The sequence below is a fragment of the Pinus tabuliformis genome, chromosome X (genome assembly GCF_031772625.1).
Source record: "Pinus tabuliformis cultivar Carrire ecotype Pingquan chromosome X, CPIR1, whole genome shotgun sequence".
NCBI classification, from domain to species: Eukaryota; Viridiplantae; Streptophyta; class Pinopsida; order Pinales; family Pinaceae; genus Pinus; species Pinus tabuliformis.
The window spans coordinates 1,172,417,100-1,172,441,600 of NC_142308.1; positions in this window are offsets into that span (position 1 = coordinate 1,172,417,100).

Below are 24,501 nucleotides of genomic sequence, written 5' to 3' on the forward strand. Positions count from 1 at the left end.
AGGCTTTTTGATGGTTCTTTATCTTTTCTAAACTACTGTGGAAGTAAATCACAAATGGAAGCAAACTAATAAACAAGCTAATCAAATCTACACTACTTGCAATGAAATACTTCTAAGGACAATTTAACCATGAATCTATGAAATCAATCTAAGCATACAGATATAAGAAGAGGAGCCTTTGCTGCTAAGGTTGGGCCCTAACCCAAGAGCTTCAGCCCTCTAATTTAACTCAGTACTCGATCAAGAAAAAGCTCATTCTCATTATCAAAACATAAAATTACATAGCAATGTCTTCCACAAGTGTGGAGCTAAAAAATAACTAGTGTTTTTACAGCAAAAATTAAAATCCTAATGAGGCTCTAGGCCTCTTTATTTATACAACTAAAGTCTCCAACGACTTCCTTAAATATAGGGAGGCTCGAATCCCAAACTTGAGATAAACTAACTCTTTGACTGTCACTTGCTCGACTGCCTTTTGATCTTCATGACTTGGCTGCTTGTACTCCGAGCTAGTGTGATTGATGGAGGAATATTCGAATGAGTGAGGAGTAAATGAGGATAATTTAACTTCTACAATCTCGCTTCCTTGTCCCATTCGAGTTTCAGCCTTTAATCTTGTCAAAATCCTTCATTTTCTCTCACAATGCTGCATTCAATGCACATTAGTCCACTAGGCATAATATCTCATTTTGACTCATCTCATTAACAAAATATAATCAAAACATGTAATAAATTGTGAGAAGAGTTGATTTGACTAAGCTAGGAGGTGAATTAAGGTCCATATAGTTACCCAATGATGAGGCTCATCAGAGGGTGAGCACATTTTGGAGCACCCAACTTTAAGGTTGCTTGAGGGAAAACAACATTTGGGAGGGGAGGACTATCATGTATCTCCTCAAATACATTTTTAACAAGGTGTTGCTTCACAATTTTGCACAATTTTGGCTAAGGAAGAGAACCCAACATTTTTGACTTAGGGACTTAGGCGGCAATTTGACTTTATTTGGTTGATAGTAGAATGTGAGGGCCACCCACATGAGAATTCAGACTAGGCCATTCAAATGGCTTGGAGGCAAGTCAAATAGCTAGATGGAGGGGCCCAAATGAGGCAAGGAAGACCCAAGGAGTTATAAGGAGGAGGAAGCTCTCATTTAGATTCATTCTTACAACTTACAATCAAAATTACTTAACTATTCGCTCTGTTGTTTAGATGAGTCAACCAATTGTTTAGCAACAAATCTCTCAAGTGAGAGATTCAACCTTTCCTTCGGGGGGACCCTCTGTGCCTGCCCTAGGGAGGCAGTTGCATAATGATTTCAAGAGTTTCAGGAGTGTGTTGCAGCATTCTCATTCAGCCACAAATAGGGAATGCATATTTATGGCTATCTGGAGATTACACAAGAGGAATTGGAGCTATCAGTGATCAACCATTTTCCAGGAGAGTTAGAGGATTGGGAGAGTAGTAGTAGGCTAGCATTCCTCGTGAGTTTTGGAACCAATAGAGCTAGAATCCTAGCAGTTTGAATTACTGGGCCTGGGGACAACGTGGAGGGCGAGTCCAACATTTTCATGGAGCTTAGGAGCAGGTGACATAGGCCGGAAGCCCATTCGGGAAGTCATGAACAATGTAAACTTTGAAACGGGAACTGATACTGTTACCGTTTCGTAGAGATAGCAAAAAAGTGACCTGATTTTGAAAAGGGGTGATGCAGAACGAACATGTTTTTTTTAGAGCATAGTTTTTGGAAGGAATGTCATGGGAAGGATAGTTTTATGTACATTACATTTTAGAATGGTAGTGATTTTCATGCTGATTTAAAAAAGTGAGTATTCTGCATCACCCCCTTTTTTAAAAGACTTGTTTTTTGGCTTTAAATTTTCTAATGTATAAAATGTAAATAGTTATTTTGCAAATTTGATCATTTTTGAAGTGGTCGTTTTCTTCACATTTTCTTGTTTTTTATTTTAATTTTAACTTTTTTTTTAGTGAGGTTTTTATTGTTTTTCATTTTTAAATTAGGAGATCGATATTTAGAATTTTCGATATTCTACATATTTATACATCCTTAATTAATTTTTCACTCCACATGAAATAATTGTTTCTAAAAAACAATATTTTTTAACAATGGACATAAAAATAACCATTTTTAACATAAATATAACTAAAAAACTACACGTTTTGATAATTTTTTGCTAGAATTGACATGTCAAAATCACAATTTTTATACGATAATTTTAACTAAAAATGCTTAAATAATAGCTTTTTTTATGAATTTCATGTCAAAAAAATAATAATAATCACTTTTTTTTTAAATAATGATTAAATTAAAAATCAATGCCAAAATCACATATTACAAATATTGAACGTATAACAACCCTAATTGAGTGTTTATTCTTCTCATAAAATGTCAAAGTCAAAATATTGCAAAGCTTGATTTCCAAGCATAACTTAAATTTAATCAACAATGTCACGTAATCCAAACTCTTCGTCCTCTAGAGTTTCATCATTGTCTTCTTCCACAATATTTTCTGTTTCCTTTTGCTCATTTTCCTCTTCTAATGGGTCTTTGATGTCTGTGAATCTCCCAATGTATGTCTTTCCAAACATTCCATGTAATGGTGGTTGGAGTTCCTTTGCCTTTTTTGCCACACGTGATTCAATAAAGTCCCCTTTCTTCAACCCAATTTCTTGCATTGCATCTGGAAGAAATTGAAGAGCATTAATTCTTTGCTGAATGAAAGGCTGAAATGTTTAGAAATTTTCTTGAATAACTATTTCAAATACCATTTAAGAAAATATGGTAATGCAAGCACATACTCAACGCCCATGTCACCTCCTCAATGCCCATGTCACTTTTATAAAATAGAATGTATTTATCATTCTACTCAACATTCATTTTTATCAAAATTCAATATTTTCACAAACATGAAATCACTTTAAAACATTTTATATCAATTTTATACCAATTTTCAAAATTAATAAAACAAACTCAACTAATTTAATAATGGTGAATTGTAATATATAAAAAGAACTCACTACATATCATCCACTACCAATGTTAATCAAGTGAAGAAAAAAACACTATAATTCATCCAAACACAATTAATTTTATATTTATTAAAAAAAATCAAAATTATATATGTTCAAGTCTACATGTGAAATTCATTTATATGATTAAGACTTGCTTACACACTTGTTTCCCTTGTAATCAATTCATCTCAACAGAATTATCAGCAAAAACAAATCTTATCTATGCAAAGAGATAAAAGATAAGCTTCTTCGAAAAACTTTTTTATTTCCACCAAGTGATTTGTCTATTTATCAATTTAATAATGATGTGTGGAATTAAACCATATCAATTTATTAGAAATTATTGAAATTTTTATTTATTAACACCAATCTAGTCAAAACGATCCCAAATCTCCCAAAAATGATTGTTTTAACCTCATGCATTCAAACAAAATGAGCCTAACAGACCCTAAACAAAATGAATTAAGTGAGTTGTTGACTCAGCCTAACAAATCCTAACTGACATAGCCTAATCACATTCCAACTTCAAGTCATTAACTAAAATAGTCGAAAGAACCTCACCCTATATCTCAAGTCTTGAAGCACTTGGTTGCCTTCATTTACCAAACATTGCTTGTGTACGTTTGGACTTGATTTGGTTTATAACAATTTGCTTAGCCAAAGAGAGCAGGGAATCCATTTGTGATTATTTACAGATTTGCAAATGGAAAATGCAAACTATTTTATGCAATCAACGAAGAATTGAAAATTGCAAATTATAGATTTGCAAATGAAAAATATAAACTATTTTATTCTGTTCTGATGAGATAAATAAATATTTGACATTTTCACCATTTATGACAATCAAATTTCCGCCCTCCTCTATTCTTATTTCATTACCTTCTTTTTGAATCTTGAACATTGGTTTTGTCCCGTCCTCTTTTTTCTCCTTAGATATTAGCACTTCTAGGTTTTCTTAGGCTTCCAATCCCTTATTTTATCATACCCATATTTCCTTATTTTCGCAATACACCTCTTAAAATATTGTGCCATGGAATATCAATCATCTAAAAGGAACTTTCCAATAGTCCAAATGTTGATTGAATATTTATTTTCCCCATTACATGGATATGTCCTTTGGATGGAGTTCCAAATCAACTAATAGTTGAATAAATATCCTATCCACCATGGTTAAATACTCTTATTCAAGGTTGATGTATTCCAATGAAGTCCATTTCCAATAATTTCCAATATATCTCTCATCTAAAGATCCATCGAGAGACCAAGAAACAACATCCAAACCAGTCATATGAAGAAGGGTCTAGTTTGAGGGTTGAACATTGAGTCGAAAAAAATGTTATAAATCAAATGCCATACCAAACTCTACATAAAAGTTGCACAATGATCATTGAGTACCATGAACAAGAGCCCGTAAGAATGTAATATTTATATACATAATTTCATTTCTCTCAATGCAACAGTCCCTTTTAATTTCATAATTTGATTGTCAAACACCATGTATATATGCTCTCAATGCAATAGTCCCTTCTATCTTCTCATGAGCATGTATGCATATTTTCCATTTCCAATAATGGAACTTTGATTTCACTGCAATTCGAGGACTCTTGGCAGCGACTATGAGACGACTATATTGCAAAAAAATGATATTAGGTTTATAATCCTTAGTATATAATTGCTTATATATAAACTTTTTTTGTACAGATTCTTTAGGTTCATAAGAGACTTGCCCAGTGAACATAATTGGACACAAGTTCATATGAGTGTGTTTCTAGATTTACCCAATATAAGTTAGAATGCCCCTCAAATTGTAGATAGATACTATACTCTTTTTAACGAAGGAATAGTATGAACATTTTAGTTTGAAAGCATAAGATTACTTCCTGTTTGGTTGCTCAGTTCAACTAGCATCACCAGTAATCTCTACAAGAACACAATCCATCCTTAAAGTGGTGGAATCGGTTTTTATCTCTCACAATAATTTCTCTCCGAGCAACCTTGGAGATGAACTTAGTGGCAATGTGGCAGTCATTACACACACAAAGGTTCTTCATGATACGGATGGGGGTGCCCGGGCTCATTTTCATCACTCATATGGGAAGACTCGGCGAAGGCGATTCTGAGAATCGCCAGGTGCAACTTTACAGACAACGGGCACACCACAACCTCACAACCCTCACAGATCTCTGTACTGATAGATCTCAACGCTCACGAGCTCTGATACAAAGTTGGAAAAGTGGAGTTTTAGACAGCCGTATAGTGAGCAAATGCTCACAACTCAATTTTATTTATGGCAAAATAATTTACATTTATAAATGTAACTTACAAGAGTCTACGAGAAACTAAATATTAACAATCCGGATCTCACATTCTAAAAATAGTAAACCACCTCAAATATACTACCTACAATATAACAAACTCAAAAAACTCTCACAACTATTATGGAGACAACTAGATTGAAAACTAAGTCAACTAAGCTCTTGGTTGGAATGACTTCTTCCAACAACTTTGGGCTATAATATTTTGAAAAACTATATATATAAAACAATGCAAAGGAGAAATTTATCATACATTTAAAGATAATTGTAACATCATGATTTCGTAGTCATTCACTCAATAAGTCACAATCACAAATTTGGGAGAGTTTACCTTAAATTAGTCAAAATAATTCCATAATTAAAAAACTGGGTTAAACTCTATTATCACAATAAGAGTTGCTCTACACGTTGTGTCCTGCAACACAAAAAAACGCAAATAAATTTCAATTTGTGCATGTCAGGTATATCAATAATGTAAACGTGCATGAATCATTCATAGTATTGATGATATAAAAAGGTCCCTTCGAGTCGAGGAAACTGGAATATTAATAAGATGTCGTGAATATGTATTCTATGTTTTAAATTTAAATGATTGATGATGAATAATTCATCCCTATAGACAAAAGTAGCGAAAATTGACCCTTTTCGTGATTGCTTATTTCCAAAAAAATGTAAATATGTGAAATACACATGTTGACAATTCTCACCATTTTAGTTATAATAAAAGAATTCATTTAACGACAGGCATAAATAAAAAAAAAAACTCGGTCACAATTCCAATCCTTTTAGTAATAAAATAATGCATTTGACATGTGGAACATCATTTTTAATGTTGTTTTTAAATGGTTGAGGCAACGTGTTTATATTGCCTTCGTGTGCTATTCGTTGAAAGTAGTGGGTAACATTGGCTATATGTTGTATTCTGAGAATCGCCCTGTCAATTTAAAAAACTAAGGTGGTGGGGTGATTCTGAGAATCGCCCGCCACCGCCCCGCCACCAGTGGTGGTGGCGGGGCGGTAGCGGGGTGATTCCTGCGATTCTTAGAATCGCCCCACCATCTTAGTTTTTTAAATTGACAATAGGATTATCCATTAGTTCCCGCAGCATCTCCAATAAATTCCAAAGGTTTTTTATTGTTTCAAATGCTTTGTGGAAGAAATGCAAGGGTTTTATAGATGACAAGTATCTATCTCTTAGAAGATTGAAACATGTGAACAATTTTGCAGCCATCTTTGCGATTGCGGGAGTTAGAGATTACAAGGTTGTTGAAGCATTTTGAACGGATGGGTCAGACTCTAGAAATATCAAAAGAATTTTTGAATTTGCTTTCCTTGAAACACTTGCAGATTTCGTTCTGTGGAATACGATCTCTACCAGACTCCTTCGGGAATCTAACAAACTTGCGCTACCTTGACCTATCATTCTCCTCGCTGTTAGGAAGACTCCCTCAGTCCTTCAGAAATCTAATAAATTTGCAACACATTGACCTGTCGGACTACATCGAATTAAAGAAGCTTCCAGATATCTTTCATAATCTAACCTTACTTAGATATCTTGATTTAAATTTTTGCTTAAATTTAACTATGTCCAGCGAAACCCTTCGAAAGATCAGCATGCTTGACTACATACAGTTGCCTTTTCGGCTTCAACAACAGCTCGAAAAGGACTTAATAGGGTTGTAAGTCCTGAGGAGCTTAAAGAATTTGAATCTGCGAAGATGCCAGAAACTGAAATGTTCGCAGCATTCCCTTGGACTGGTTGAATCAATTGCTGTAGATAATTGTTTGCTTTTATGCGTGCGTGGAAGCTATTCGAGCGAATATTATTACTCTGATACCATTTCTGCCTCATCCCGCAATCGCAAAGATGGCTGCAATTTAAAAAACTAAGGTGGTGGCGCGATTCTGAGAATCTCCCCACCACCACCCTGCCACCACCGGTGGCGGGGCAATTCTTAGAATCACCCCACAACCCGATTGCTCGAATACTCTAATAGTTGTTGTCAAAATCTGTATATACAATTGAAGCCGTAGTATATATGTGCAATGGAGATATATACTATATGCAATGTGTTGTATTGAGTGAGTGTGTCATGGGTCTGTTGGCTTATTTGCATACAACTCCACAATTATTACACAAATCCATAATATTTTTAGACTATCTCGACGGTATAAGGTCAAAAGTCCGTAAATTCTATATTGTAATTTTATGTTTTGGATGGACTCAAAGGTTATTTTAACCATAAAAGTCGAGAAAATTACAAATTTTTAGTCTGCCAGATTCCTACCAAAATTATGTCCGAAAACGCAAGAAAACCGTTTTATTTCTCCCTTAGCAAACCCTCATACTTCTCTGAATTCATTCTTGAAACTCGATGCCATTTGACGTACGTAGAACTTTGGTCCCATCTACAATCTACACATATATGTTTTACTTTGTTAGAAATTCATCGTTTCAATCAGTAAACTTTCAAATCAATTATATATATATATATATATATATATATATATATATAAGTGATTTATGTAATGTACGCATTTAAAATTTAAGTGAATTATAATTTTATTAGGTTTCAACTTCAAATTTGATAAGAGCGGTTAAGTATAAAAATTATTTTAAAAATTAAACTGTCCTGATAAATATCCAAGCTCAATAAAGCTTCTTTGGTTATAAGTCATGACTTTTCCAGGGTAAAATACTGGTGTGTACTATTACGCACATTTATAGATGCAAGTTCTGTTTTTCAAACCACATGTGATGTTATAATTATTTCCTTGTGTAGTGTAAAGTGTCTTAGCACTGCAACATCCAAGGGTTGTTCATGGAAGTTTCCATTGATGTTGTTGGGCTTGTACTATCATCGTTTCCATTTCGTTGTTCTAAGACATTGGGTTAGTATCATACATTGATGAACTCTGATTTAGAAATGTTCCTCAGGAAATTAAGCCTACAAAATTAAAGTGAATAATTATGAACTCATAAATTGGCCAATGGTGGTGGCGGGGTAGTGGCGGGGCAATTCTCAGAATCGCCCCACCACCCGATTGCTCGAATACTCTAATAGCCCAAGAAACTCGCCTCAAAGTAGAAGAAACGAGAACAGGAAATGGGTGTGCGGAGCTCGTCTTTTGAAATGTCGTATACATGCACAAAGAACTTTGACCATCAAACAAGAATACGCTGTCCGCGCAGATGGCATGACTCCAAACCCTCCAACGCACACACCATAATATAATGAATCAACATACTAAAGTGAATAATTTTGGAGTTGTATGCAAATAAGCCAACAAACGCATGACACACTCACTCAATACAACACATTGCATATAGTATATATCTCCGTTGCACATATATACTACGGCTTCAATTGTATATACAGATTTTGACAACAACTATAGAGTTTTAATTGACAACAACTGGGATAGAAAAACTTCACAATGCATACCACTATGTCAACGCTCCATTCCAAGTAACACTTCAACAATAGTGTACATACCTCCACGCAACTAAATGAAATCAATGTAGGGTTTAAGTTTTCAATGTTGTTGTTAACCAGAATCACGAATCACACAATTCGATGTATATACAACTCACGTATTACGCATAGACATATTGGGGAAAATATTACGCATCCAAAGGACATATCCATGTAATGAGGAAAATAAATATTCAATCAACATTTGGACTATTGGAAAGTTCCTTTTAGATGATTGATATTCCATGGCACAATATTTTAAGAAGTGTATTGCGAAAATAAGGAAATATGGGTATGATAAAATAAGGGGGCGGAAGCCTAAGAAAACCTAGAAGTGCTAATATCTAAGGAGAAAAAAGAGGATGGGACAAAACCAATGTTCAAGATTCAAAAAGAAGGTAATGAAATAAGAATAGAGGAGGGCGGAAATTTGATTGTCATAAATGGTGAAAATGTCAAATATTTATTTATTCAAGAGAAAAGAATTTGAAGAGCCCATAAGCATCTTAAAAGGAAGCTAGATACAATAAATCAATGAAACACAATATGATTTATTAGTCTCGTAAATCCATTCTTTGTCGATTTTGGAATATGGTGAGAATTTCATGGATAAACCCATAGATTATACAACATGGGAAATCGATTTGGATATTTTTAAGATTACACATACACCTATTGATTTCTCAGTAAGTGTAGTCTCAATCTAATTGCAAGGTAGTTTTGTTTTATTTTGATGAGTTAAATTGCATTGTAGTTTTATTTTATTTTGATCAATTAAATTGCATTGTAGTTTTGTTTTATTCATGTAGGTTTCCCATTTATTTACTGTAGTTTTTGGCGAGTATAGTTTGGAGTATCTTTTCCTCACTCTGATAAATATTTGATTTAGGATCAAACATAATATGATATAATTATATAACTGAATAATAAGAAAATAATCAAATTAATGACTAAATGATAGATATAAGATCAAATTAATGACTAAATGTCAGATATAAGATAGTTGGTAATAGGGTGTGTTTTGAAGTCATTAGGGTTATTATTGACTCCTTAAATATGACTCAAGGATTTCTAAAAGTATTCTTCCAATATTAATGAGTTTCTATGTCTACAATGTAATCACCACAATCAAATAATAAGCATTTACTACCAACTAGATGTTCATAGTCCCATAAAAGGTTTTTATATCCCTCGTTACTTCCCCCATTGGGGTGCTTTTCATTTATTTTATTTCTCCCTTTTCTTTTATCTAGATATGAGGATGGGTAACATTTAATTGATAATAGTGGGGGAAGCAACGCACTGAATAACCATATTAATAGGGGTGTCTCCTTATATTGGGTGTAAATTCTTGACCTAATTGACTTTTTAGAATTGTTGCCAATGGAGATGTTTTTATGCTGTTGTTAAGATATTCGCAGTGAATTTGATAAATGTAATCCTTTCTCAGTGGTAATTGATGTTAATGGAGGTCCAAACTTAGTTTTCTCATTTTGGTTGTGTTTCCCATTGTGGTATTAGCATCCATGTGCTCCTCATGAGTCACCTGCAACAAAATAAGACAAACACAAAATACCATGTAACTATATTTAAAACGCCATCAAAGTTATTATTGTGGTTCATAAGATGACAGTGACAGTGACCTTACTTTAAAGGTTTGGAAAGAAATTAAAATAGATTATTATTATGGCCTTAGATACTCTAATCAAAGTAAATTGAGTGGTCGTAGGTAGCTCATCGTATTCTCCCTACATGTGGGGTATGATTTCATTGATGATGCATTATTAGGATTGTGATTGACACTTAGAGTTCTGGGAACTTGCTTGTTTTTTCCAATTATTTCATTCTTGAGAGAAAATCCTCTGGCATCTAGGTTTGGGATTTATTGATAGCAAATGAAGTTATCCTACCTTCATTTCTCAAGAACACATTTATGAGGGACTAATAAGGTTCTTCAGGTGTAACTGAGTTGCTTTAGAACAAATGAAACTTGCTTCTGGGATTCCTTGTGAACTTTTTGTGAACATATTTTATGGAGAGGGTGATTAGTTTAGCAAGGGTCATTAGAGGAGATTCACTGTAATTTGACTCCAGTTCCTCTTTTTAGTGAAATCCTGGCCTCCTATGAATTTGTCATGCTCAAAATTAAAATAAGGATAATCAGGAAAATGTGCTTGATGTGATATGGTAAATTTGTCCATCTATGTTTACGTGTAATAACCATGGCATGTAATGGTTGAAAACATGTTTAATTTATACTTAGGAAAAAAAAATGATATTCTACCAAAAACATTAATGTGTTTTTTTCCTCATAAACAACTTTGTTTGGCACATAAAAATTTGGTTTTACTAGCATTTTTTAAAAAGTTTGAAAATTGACCATAAAAAAAAAATCATCGTTCCAGTATCATCACTTTTTCGTTTTGAAGCTATATTTTGCACTAAAATTTCATATAAATTTCGTAGTCACTGCCATTTTTAAAACATGTTCAAAATTGACCCCTAAAAAATAAAATCATCGTTCCAGTATACACACTTTTCGTTTTTAGCACTATTTTTGATTTTTTTGGGATTTTTTTTCCAGAGTTCCCGTTTTGATTTTATAGTTCCCGTTTCAAAGTTTACATTGTTCATGGAATTGATAGCAGGGGCTAGCCCAGCACTTTGGGACCATTTCTGGGAGGATTTACACACAATATTCGAGTAGGCTGAGTTTTGCAGTTGCAACTGTAGTTGGGCTCCAAGGGGGTCAAATTTTAGAAGTCCAAACCAGCCAAAATCCTTCGTGTTTTTTTTGGGTTTAGGCCAAGGAGTTTAGGGTTAAAAGCATATAATTTTTTGGGCATAGAAAGTGGACCTTTTAGCCATTCAAACTTCAATAGAAAGGCAGTTTTCTAAACAACGCAGTGCAGATTGGTGTAGTAGTTGGAGCAGTCATCAGATCAACCATTTTATCACATGCGTTTGGTCATGCTTGTCCATTAAGACAATCCCAAGTGCACGATTCTATTATCATTTGTAATTTTCCCTAAAAAAGTAATAAAATGGCTCAAAAGTTCCATATTTGCAGCATTTCTATGGTTGTTTAATGTGTATTTCATTTTTATATTTTGTTGCACATATTATTTTATTTATATCACTTGTATTCCTATTTAGGAACATTACAATATTATTAACAAAGGCTACATAGTAGCTAGTATCTCTGGCTTAATTTAAATATAGATTAATTAAAGTAAAAAACAATAAACACAAAAATAAAACAACTAATAAGATATTGTATTGTTGGATGACATCATGAAAAATTAAGAAATATGATTAACTAATATTGTTTATATTAACATATATACACTTTAATATATATGTTTATTATATGTGTGTGTGTTTTTATTTTTTATTAATATATGTAATTTTTATAATTAAATTTATTAAAATACATTTTTAATATAGTAAAAATAGTTTCTAAAAAATATAAATTAATTAAAAGTCAAAGCATTTTGACCCAAACGACGGGTATAATAAGTCACCTTAAATTGAAAATATGGAGAAAAAATTATAAGTCATGAAAATAGAAATAAAAGAAAAAAGAAAAAAAATAAGTTAAATAAAAAGGAAATAAAACTAAAAATGAAAAATTAGTAACTATTAGAAATGGAAGTTAATAAACAACCCATAATAAGACCAGTCACCTTCCAAAAAAATAGATTTAAATAATAATAATAAATAAATAAAAATTGAATTCTCAATGTTAAACTATGGATAAGTACCATAAATTTTTGGTCAAAAACAAATTAATATGCACTCAAAGGAAAATTTGAATGATACCATGTCTGTATAGTAAAGACACATCAAATTTTTTATTATTTATAAGTAGTAAGAAGATAACAAACAAATTGTCTTTAGTGCGACTCTTTGAAAGTATTTTTGGTGGGTTTTTCGGTCTAATTTCTCTAAAATCCGGCAGGAATTTATTGAAATCACAAGTGTAATGAGTAACCCTTGCACAGTCGAAGTGCCCTAAAGGTTTTTCTGGGTGTTGAATCCATATATACAGTAAAAAAAAATCAGTTTAAACAACACAAATCAAGATTTCACCTCAATTTTTTCTGCGAAGTCCAAAAAGCCGTACTAGAGACAACTCCGATAACAAACTAATAATTTGATTCTTTAAGAAAATATTATTAAAATATTATAAATTATATTTAAATTAATAAAATTGGATATAAAAGTAATACTATCTGAGTGTGTATGTTTTCATAGGTAGTCATCATATTGATTGTCATTTTTTTGAAATTTAATTGTGTATAAATTTTGAATTGTCCAATGTTTGAGGTGGACTCATTTCTTCTTTCCAAAAGATGAGTAATAAGTCCACCCAAAACATTGAACAATTCAAAATTTATAGAGTAAAATTCCAAAAGATTGACAACCAATAATCTATTTTTCTTTATATATATATATATATATATATATGTTTTTATGGTTTTAGGATATACCTTTATAAAAATAAAATTATGTTTAATGATGAAAAACTTCTTATCTTCCACCATCAAATCCAAGCTCTTAAAAATTTAATATATTAAATAATATTTTTTTAAATATAATTTTATTTAATTAATCAAAATTTCTGATATATAATATTTAAGAAATTTAATTATTTTTATAAATTATAATTATTAATTTAAACTTTTTTAGTATTATATTAATTCACTAATAAAAAATATAAATTATTTAATCAAAATATACATAAATAAAATATAATTTATTTAATCAAAATATACACAATTTTATTTAGCGATATTTATAATTTCAAAAAACATTACTTAAAGAGTTTAGACTTCTGTGATCCATACTTTGATTGTGAGAATAATTTCGGCAAAATCACATAGAGAATCATTTGTCGACATGTTTCGAACCAACTAGTGTGGTTGCCGAAATTATTCTCACAATCAAAAATTTACTTTTCATCCAAATGACAAAAAAAAGAATGTATACGATGACCACTAATTAACTAGAATACATTATTAAGCATCAAACATCAAAAACATTCCACCAACCCCAAAAACCAACAACTTTTATTGATAAAAGATGTTTACATATGCAACATTGTCATGATATATGGCAAATTTTATCTATTTTGTGTCACGACATTCACAGTCGTCATTCAAAAAAAAAACAAAAAAACAATATGCTATGCTTGTTTTATTCAACATTCGTAATTAAAAACTTTCTTTCTATACCAAAACATGTATCATTTATCTTATCTACTAACAAAATTATCCCTTCATCCCATATTTATAAACAAAAAGACAATATTTTATGCTTTCTCATAATACATCTCAGACAAAAAGCACAAAATATTTTATTCTTTCTCATAATACATCTCAGACAAAAAGTATTGCTATGTAGCATGCATTTTTCCAGATCATTGTAGAAACCCATTGGACTATTCACAGAAAGTGATCTCTCCCAATAGTTTGTTGTCTTTTTTTGATAAAGTTTAACAACATTGTTTTTCTCTCTATAAATATGAGAAACAGTCAGATCGTAAATGATCTGAAAATGAGATCGAAGATAAATAATAAGGTATCACAGACTTATGTGCATGGATTAGTCTATGTCATTATATGCAATGGATCGATAAGGTTGCGAAATGCACAGACAATGAAGTAGTAACAAAACATAATAGATAACACATGACACAACAAATTTAATAAGGATTTCACCCAATACTCCTGGGCTACATCTCCTAGTCCAGCCTTCAGTGATGGCCTCTCTATTATGTCTTCAAGCAGAGTTTTGTTTACGACGGTGAGCTCAATTTGAGCTTCACACACAACAGAATACAACAATAAGAGTTTACTTGAACCTCTCAAGTTCTCTATGAGTACACAGACTCCCCTAATGCTCTCTGTCCCAACTCTGTCTCGGCATTTGCCTAAATACTGCTCTCTGCCCATTATGCTCTCTGTCTGTAGATTTTAAAGCCAACTGCACTACCTATTTGTTTCACATCCTCAGCTCTCAGTCTCCCTGGCCTCTGAATGCTTAGAATCCCTCTACCAGCATTTTTCAATCATCGTTTAACGTATGGAGGGGAGGTGGCCACCTATCCATAACGCCAGAGTACCTGAGTCTCTGACATTCTTAAGACAGTTGCGCTCTGTTAAAACACAGGGAAATGAATTTGAAACGGAGACATCCACCAAAAACTCATAGATCAGACTTTAAAAGTCCTTAAGTATGTTTCATTTCTCTATCGGGTCCGTTCATAGATCGACAATTGCATCTCGGAAGGGATCCGCCTATGTGTATTTCATTTAATACGAAACTACACTAAAACGCTGTAAATCCCTGCATTTCAGACTCGAAATATCATTTAATATTGTTGATAAACCCTTTCGGGTCCGCAACATTGCATCGGCGCTTTTCCCTTTGGTTTTTCGTTTGTTCACGGAAATGTGATTTACAAAGGAAAACATAGTTTTCTGTATTTCAATATATATTCAATTCTAGCTATCGCATTATTGGGTCCGTAATATCACTTCCCTGATGGGTATCGGCCCTGCTCCATTGCATAGTTCCAATGCGATGCGACGATGTGATATATTGCAATTGCTCATCGCAACAACCCTAAGGCCATTATAAAGCACTCCTCTGCATACTCCGATAGTGATCCCGCGATGTGATATGGGCCGTCGATCTGCGTGCTTGATCGACCATCTAGATTCACTGCGTTATTCGCTCATCAATATTTATATATATAAAATGCTGATCCCCGTCAATAGTCTCCGCCGATTGCGATTTACCGATCCGATCTGGACCATTGATCGGCCAGATCAGATGGCCACTGTGCATTATCTGTTCTGCTTGCAATTACTCTGTTTTTTCACAATTTCACATGTTTTGGGCTGCCCGATAGTGTTTTTCCGCCCAGCTAAGGGTGTCCCTATTATGATATTTTCGATCCTTTTAAAGGATTTTTGGCTTTGGCATGATTTTTAATAGTTTTATGAAGACTTAGGAGGAATGCTTGGATCCATTTGGATCACGCCCTCCCACTGAAAAAGGCTTTTGGACCACCAAAAGTTGGTTTTCAAGCATCAATCAAGCGAGGATATTTCTGCCTCACTTGTCCAATCTCTATCCATTTTGCACTGCTGGGTTTTGAACCTTTGAGCCCAATCCTTAGGTACTCAACATCTCCTCTGCACGTTGCCCTCACCTTCCTGTCCAAAACTGTATCTTCTTGCAGCTCATTGAGGTATTCAGGCAACATATCATCAATGGAAGGTGATTGAATTTACACTTCAGGATCTTCAATTAATGAAGGTTCAAACAGTCTTAATTTTTCTAAATTTACTACTAAATAGATGTGCATGTATTCTGGTAGATCAAGGCAGAAAGCATTTTCACCAATTTTCTCAAGTACCTTAAAAGGCCCATACCTTATTGGCTTCAACTTCTTTCCTTCACCTTGCATTTTGTCCTTACTAATATACAACCATACTTGATCGCCAACTTGGAAGTTTTGCTCCACCTAGTGTTTATCATGCCTTGCCTTGTATTTGGCTTGGCTCTTTTCCAACTATTCCTGCACTGCCTGGTGAATCTCTTGGATCTGTTCAATCAATCTGGTTGCTTTATCCACATCATTGTTTCCAGCAACTGCTATGTCTTTTTCAAAGACAAAATCCAAAGGAGACCTTGGTATAAAACCAAAATAGGTCTCAAAAGGAGATCTCTATGTAGAAGAATGTTTAGCACGGTTGTAAGCATGTTTCACATAACATAAATGTTCATCCCAAAGCTTGGGCTGATTGCTGCAATAACCCCTGAGCAACTGGATCACTGTCCAGTTGACTACCTCTGTTTGGCCATCTGTCTATGGATGAAAGGCTGTACTTTTCTTTAGTCTGGTGTCCATTAATTCCCACAGACTTGACCAAAACTTCCCAACAAATCGGGAGTCTCAATTAGATACTATGGAAGTGGGTAACCCAAAATGCACCCAGACATGTTGAAAGAACAATTTCGCTATTTGTTCAGTTGTAATCTGTTTATTAAAAGGTATTAAAATACACATTTTGCTGAATCTGTCCACAATAACATATAAATAATCATGCCCCTTTCTAGATTTGGGCAATCCCCCAACAAAGTCCATGGAAACACTTTCCCAAGGACGGGAAGTGACTGGCAGTGGAGTGTACAAGCCTAGTTTTCTATTGCTAGGCTTGCTTTTAGCACACATGGTACACCCTCTTACATATCTAGAAACTGTTTCATTCATTTTTGGCCAATAGCAGTATCTTTGCAGTTGTGTAATTGTTTTTCTTACACCAAAATGACCTGATATCAGAGAAGTATGTGCTTCCCTAATTATATTAATTCTCTTTGTTTGTGGAATGCATAACTTTCCCAAATGATACAAGACTTGGTCCTTAATATAGTAATCCACTTCTTCTACCTTTTTGTCATTACTTAAAGCTGCATATACATCTTTAAAGTCTATATCTTGAGCATATTGTTCAATGTAGCTTTCATGTATTATTGAGTTATGCTTAAGTATAGTAGATGCATTTATAATTGGTCTGGACAACATATCTGCAACTTTATTGTGTATGCCCTTTTTATATCTGATGACTAAATGAAACTGTTGTAGGAAACCCATCCACCTATAGTGTCTTGATTGCTGCAATTTAGTTTGTGAGTGTAAATATTGAAGTGGTTGATGATTGGTATGTATAACTGTTTCTTTGCCCATTAAGTAATGTTTCCACTTTTCCACACTCTGGACTAATGCATACAATTCTTTATCATATGTAGGATAATTAACCACTACAAAATTAAAAGTCTCAAAATGGTAGCATATGGGTTTACCATGTTGTATCAACACTACTCCCATGGCATAATCACTGGCATCTGTTTCGATCTCAAATGGTTGTTGAAGATTTGGCAATGCTAGTACTGGTGTTGTACTAATTTTTTCTTTCAAGGTGTCGAAGGCTTTCTGTTGTTTGCCTCCCCACTGAAACACCTTGTTCAATCCTATCAATGCATGTAAGGGAGCTGCAATTAAGGAAAAGTTAGCAATAAACTTTCTCCAATATTGTGCTGCCCCTAGGAAGCTTCTAACTTCAGTAGCAGACTTGGGTTTAGGCCAATTTACAATGACTGCAACCTTAGAGGGATCTATCTTTAGTTCACCACCCCCTACAGTATGACCCAAATAATTCAAAGATGTTTTACCGAATTCACATTTTGATAATTTAACATAGAGATTTTCTTGCTTCAAAACATCTAGAGTCTGCTTTACATGCTTCAAATGTTCTTCCCATGTTTTACTGAATACAAGAATGTCATCTAGATATACAATTACAAAATCATCAATAAAAGGCTTGAGTACATCATTCATTACTCTCATGAAAGTGGCAGGAGCATTAGTTAAACCAAAAGGCATAACTAGTCATTCATATAGCCCTTGCTTTGTTTTGAAAGCAGTCTTCCATGCATCTTGCTCTGCTACTCTGACCTGATGGTAACCACTATGTAGGTCTAACTTGGAAAAGTAAATAGCTTCTTTTAGCTGATCTAATAGATCATCTATGCGAGGAAGGGGATAGCGATTCTTGATCGTTATTTTATTCAGTGCTCGGTAATAAATGCACATCCTCCACGAATCGTCCTTCTTTCTCACCAACACGATTGGAGATCCGCATGGTGATGTGCTTGTTCTTATGAACCCTTTCTCGAGCAGATCCTATGCCTGCTTCTTGATTTCTACATTCTCTAAAGAGGATAACCTTGTATACCTGTGACTGTGATGGTTGTTTCATCACCTGAGTCTGACCCCAAATCTTTTTGAACAACAGCAGCAACTTTCTTCTTCTTGCCATCGAACTTCTTGGGTTTCAGCTCCGGATGCAAAGACCAACAATGTTCATCATCATGTCCATCCTTCCTGCAATGAGTGCATGAAGGTTTGGCCTTTTGTACAGTATTAGCCTTCCTCTCTTTCGATTTCTACTTCCTCTTTTCCTTATTCTTGTTTGCAGTGGGTTTTGATGATCCCCTAATCTCTGGGTCCACATTCTTGCCTCTTACTTCTAGATGGATAGCTTGAACAGATACCTCATCGTAGGATTAAACATGAGAATGGTATGTCTCAAATAACTATGTAGACCACCTATATACTTCAACAAAGTTTCAAGTGAGTCTAAAGAAATGCCTAGAATCAAAACTCTTTTTCTAAATTCTTGAGTGTAGCTTTGTACACTTTGCTCTTTTAATTAGCGAAGAGTTTGCTAACTCATCATAGCTTGCTGCATATAAGCTAGTGGATAGAATTGTTTTTTAATTGCATAAACAAATTCACTCCAGACAAAAAGAATTTTACCATGTTTCTTCAAGTCAGCTTTTGTCCTACCTTCCCACCATACCAAGGCAGTTCCTCCAAGGCATAGGCTGGCCAGCTGAATTTTACTCCTGTCTAAGTCAATATTTTGCACCCTGGAATACACATCAATCTACCTAATCGAGTTATCTAACTTCTTTGCATTTAACTCTCCATCATATATTGGCAAATCAAATTTAACATCTAATTTAGTCAAAGATGCTTTCTTATTTTTATTTTCAGGACTATTAGGAGGTGTGGGAAGCTTTTCTTCTTTCCCTTTGCCTTTAGAATGGTCATTTATAAGAGATTCTTCTATTCCTTTGTCATGCTAGGAAGTTGAAGAATCTTCACTTCGACCTTTCCTAAAATCTCTATACATTTCCTCAACCATGGTTCTCATAGTCATGAAACTATCCATGAACTGAGAGTCTGATTCCAAAGAAATTTCTTCTGACATTTTCCTCCTAGTATAGACTCTACCAATTTCTGGGTTAGATTCAACCAATTCTCCTTCTCCTAATTTAAGCTTTGATCTAGTTAGCATTCACAAAGAGTCCAGCACAAGCTTGTCTAACCTTAGCAACTGAAAACTCTGATACCACTTGATCTGAAAATGAGATCTAAGATAAATAATAAGGTATTACAGACTTATGTGCATGGATTAGTCTATGTCATTATATGCAATGGATCGATAAGGTTGCAAAATGCACAGACAATGAAGTAGTAACAAAACATAATAGATAACACATGACACAACAAATTTAATAAGGAGTTCACCCAATACTCCTAGGCTACATCTCCTGGTCCAGCCTTCAGTGGTGGCCTCTCTATTATGTTTTCAAGCAGAGTTTTGTTTACAACAGTGAGCTCAATTTGAGCTTCACACACAACAAAATATAGCAATAAGAGTTTACTTGAATCTCTCAAGTTCTTTATGAGTACACAGACTCTCCTAATTCTCTCTGTCTCAACTCTATCTCGGCATTTGCCTGAATACTACTCTTTGCCCATTATGCTCTCTGTCTGTGGCTTTTAAAGCCAACTGCGCTGCCTGTTCGTTTCACATCCTTGGCTCTCAGTCTCCCCAACCTCTGAACGCTTAGAATCCCTTTGCCAGCATTTTTCAATCATCGTTTAATGTATGGAGGGGAGGTGGCCACCTATCCATAACGCCAGAGTACCTGGGTCTCTAAAATTCTTAAGATAGATGCACTTTGTTAAAACACAGGGAAATGCATTTGAAACGGAGAAATCTGCCAAAAACGCATATATCGGACTTTAAAATTCCTTAAATATGTTTCATTTCTCTATCGGGTTTGTTCATAGATCGGCAATCGCATCTCTGAAGGACTCCGCCTCTGTGTATTTCGTTTAATACGAAACTACACTGAAATGTTGTAAATCCCCACATTCTGGACTTGAAATATCATTTAATATTGTTGATAAACCCTTTCGGGTTCGCAACATCACATCGACGCTTTTCCCTTTGATTTTTTGTTTGTTTGCGGAAATGCGATTTACAAAGGAAAACATAATTTTCCGGATTTCAATTTATATGCAATTCCGCCTATCGGATTATTGGGTCCATAATATCGCTACCCTGATGGGTATCGGCCTCGCTTCATTGCATAGTTCTGATGCGATATATCGCATTCGCACATCGCAACAACCCTTAGGCCATTATAAAGCGCTCCTCTGCATGCTCTGACATCAATCCTACGATGTGATATGGACCATCAATCTGCGCGCTTGATCGACGGTCCAGATTCACTCCACCATTCGCTCATCGCAATTTATATATATAAAGCGCCAATCCCCGCCGATAGTCTCCACCGATTGCGATTTCCCGTTCCGATCTGGACCGTTGATCGGCCAGATCAGACGGCTACTGTGCATCACTTGTTCCACTTGCAATTACTCTGTTTTTCACGATTTCACGGGTTTTGGGCTGCCCGATAGTGTTTTTCTGTCCGGCTAAGGGTATCCCTCTTATGATATTTTCGATCCTTTTAAAAGATTTTTAGCTTTGGCATGATTTTTAACAGTTTTATGAAAACCTAGGAGGAATTCTTGGTTCCATTTGGATCAGTAAAAGCAATCAATGATCACTCTTATATGTTTCTTCTGTCTTTATTTTAATAAAGTTTTAATAACGTTGTTTTTTTCCTTGTAAATATGAGAAAAAGTCAAATACTGAAAGCAAATAATTATCATTCTTATATATTTCATTTAGTAAATGTGCCAAAGTGTCTCAAAAGAAAATCTCATCTTCACCAAATAGCTTATTAAAGTCTCCATAAACATCCATAGAAATTATAGACAACCATCTAACACATAATACGATGATCTCCGCTCTATTATTTGAGCCAATACCACTGTTCCAATGAAAATTATATGAAATACCTGACTCAAAAACAATGCATACACCACTACCACATGCCTAGTTACATGAATCCCAATCAAAGAAGCCTACAAGAAATTTGGTTGGGATATCAACTGCAAGAATATGTCTTGAGGAAACCTTTTGAGGAATATGCCTTATTTCATTATAGTAAGCAACAATATTCAAACTAACGCATTGAATGTGGAGAAAAACATGGATTCGACCAGGTTCCCGTACTAAAACTTCAAATGCCGTGTCCCTTAACCAATGATGATTAAATTTGAAAGGAAAGCCTTTCCATTCATTTTCACCACTTCATTGAAGAACTGTAAGATCATGATCAGAAATCTTAGAAGGAATGACCCGTGAATGGATTTTCCCAGCCGAAACACCAGATATTCTTGGACCCCATCCTTACCTAAAAGTAAAAGCTACAGTAGTAACGATGGAAATCCTACTTGTACATTACACCAACATAAATTGACATAAATCCTACCTATCCACTACAAAATCACAATTAGTAAAACTAGTTGGGGCAGCGACCCGTCGTACATTTACCCGGCGTTTTTGAAAATTTTGCCATAAATCCCTACCTCTACCAAATCTTTATTAATTCTCAGACTCGATTGTGCTTTATTTGTTCATTTTAAATAAGCTTCAATGCAGTTTGTGCTCGTGAATATCGTGCAACGACCTCAGTGGAGACAGAGAAGATCAGATACGCAAGGACAAATGAAATACCACTGGCAACAGGATCTTTTATGAAGGATCTTTGATGCAGTTTCATGCAATGATGTCAGAGGAGGCAGATAAGATCAGATCCATAAGGCGAATGGTTCTTGCGAACATAAATGAGGTTTTTTTTGTTATTTATTTTAGTGTTTGGAATTCATTTCCAGTATTTTCATGGGTGTTCAAATTTTTGGAAACGTTACCCATACACCCATAGTCCCATACACCCATAGTGTAGAAAAATAGAAACAAAATAAATACAAATCTCATCACCAATTCCAACTTCTGAAATTTTGATATTTAAAATTAATTTAAAGTAATCCCACCCATATTCTACGTATACTAAAAGTCCTATACACTATACTATTATTTTTTGGAAACTAACCCGAACCACTGTGTCAAAATAGAGTGCTTGCCGGTTTGGTTTACTGAAGTAAAATAACAAAAAGTAGTATGAGTTCGTCAGGCTAGGTTGTGTACAACCTATATTGGAAGGCATTTGTCAAGGAGCTTGGCTTTACTCAGATTTAAAACTTGGTTTATTTCTTTAATAAAATTTGTAAGTGATAATGGTGGGCTCACAAATATAAGTATAATCATCATTTCATTGACTCCATCCCAAATCTCCTCACTAATAAAGCTGCAAGTCTATCAATTTTCTTTGTAAAAGAAAAAAAAAACAAACAAAACATTCTAGATAGGCACCCGTTTGTTGTCCATGTAAGGCGAGCATTATGTATCTTGGGAAGTTCCTTTGGCACGTGTTCTGACAAGCAAGAGATCTGTTTATAGAGGAAAAACATGGCAATTCAATATTACCGACGAAATTTACCGACAGACATAAAGGTCAGCTACTTGATTATTGAGTATTGGTCTTTTCCTGCGAATATCACATGCAAATGATGATAACGTTTAAAGCCTGAGTTTATTTGTTATAAGTTTTGAAAAGTTATTTGTTCTCCATTATCCCAGCCCCCAACCATTGTTATAAGTTTTGAAAAGTTATTTGTTCTCCATTATCCCAGCCCCCAACCATTGTTATAAGTTTTGAAAAGTTATTTGTTCTCCATTATCCCAGCCCCCAACCATTGTTATAAGTTTTGAAAAGTTATTTGTTCTCCATTATCCCAACCCCCAACCATGAGAGGAGTCACAGTCAATGTCATGTCCTATTGTTTATTATCCCGTCCATCTGTAGCTTGACATGATGTAGCTTTTCCCCATTTGCATATCGATTTACTGGATCCCATTAAAATGTCAGCACATCTCTCTGGATCCAGGACTTTGACTGAGGAATACATAACAGCCCATATCGATTTACGGGATCTCATTAAAATGTCATCACACCTCCCTACATCCAAGACTTTGCCTGTGAGGAATACATAACAGCCTTGGTTATACATAACAGTCATCTTTGCTTTCTCTAATTTTCTGGCGCTCATTGGTACAACCATCTTGACTCCGTACTCCTCTTTCATATAATGAAATGAAAAGGATGACTTTTCCTTACATCCAAGGCTGTGCCTGTGAGGAATACATAACATAACAGCCATCTTTGTTTTTTCTAATTTCCTGGCGCTCATTGGTACAACCATCTTGACTCTGTACTCCTCTTTCATATAATGAAATGAAAAGGATGATTTTTCCTTCTATGGAAAGAAACAGCCTTGTTTATATACCTTTTATAAAACCAGTTTTAAATATTTTTTTATATAATTATTTTTTTTAATTTTAATTTTCAAATTTGAGAGTTATTTATTTGGATTTTTTTATTTAACTATTAATTAATAACTTTTTAAACTCTGCATATCATCATATTAATGATGATGTTTACTTAATTTTTAAAATTGTCAATTTAATAAGTGAATAGAAAAATTACTCATATTAATACACACATATACAGTTCTCATATCTCATAATAAGTGATTCCAAATACGATTATCCACAATGCTAAGACCTCAAAAAAGAGATTCTAAGATGAGCATAGAATGAGTCCAAGATAAGCACAGAATGTCCCAATGGTGTTGAGACTCCAAGCATAGACTAGTCCACATAGTGATGAGATTACAAGATAAGTACAAACTTGTCCACATAGTGTAGAGACTCCAAGATAAGCATAGGCTAGTCCACATAGTGCTGATACTCCAAGATCAACACAAACTTGCTTGCAG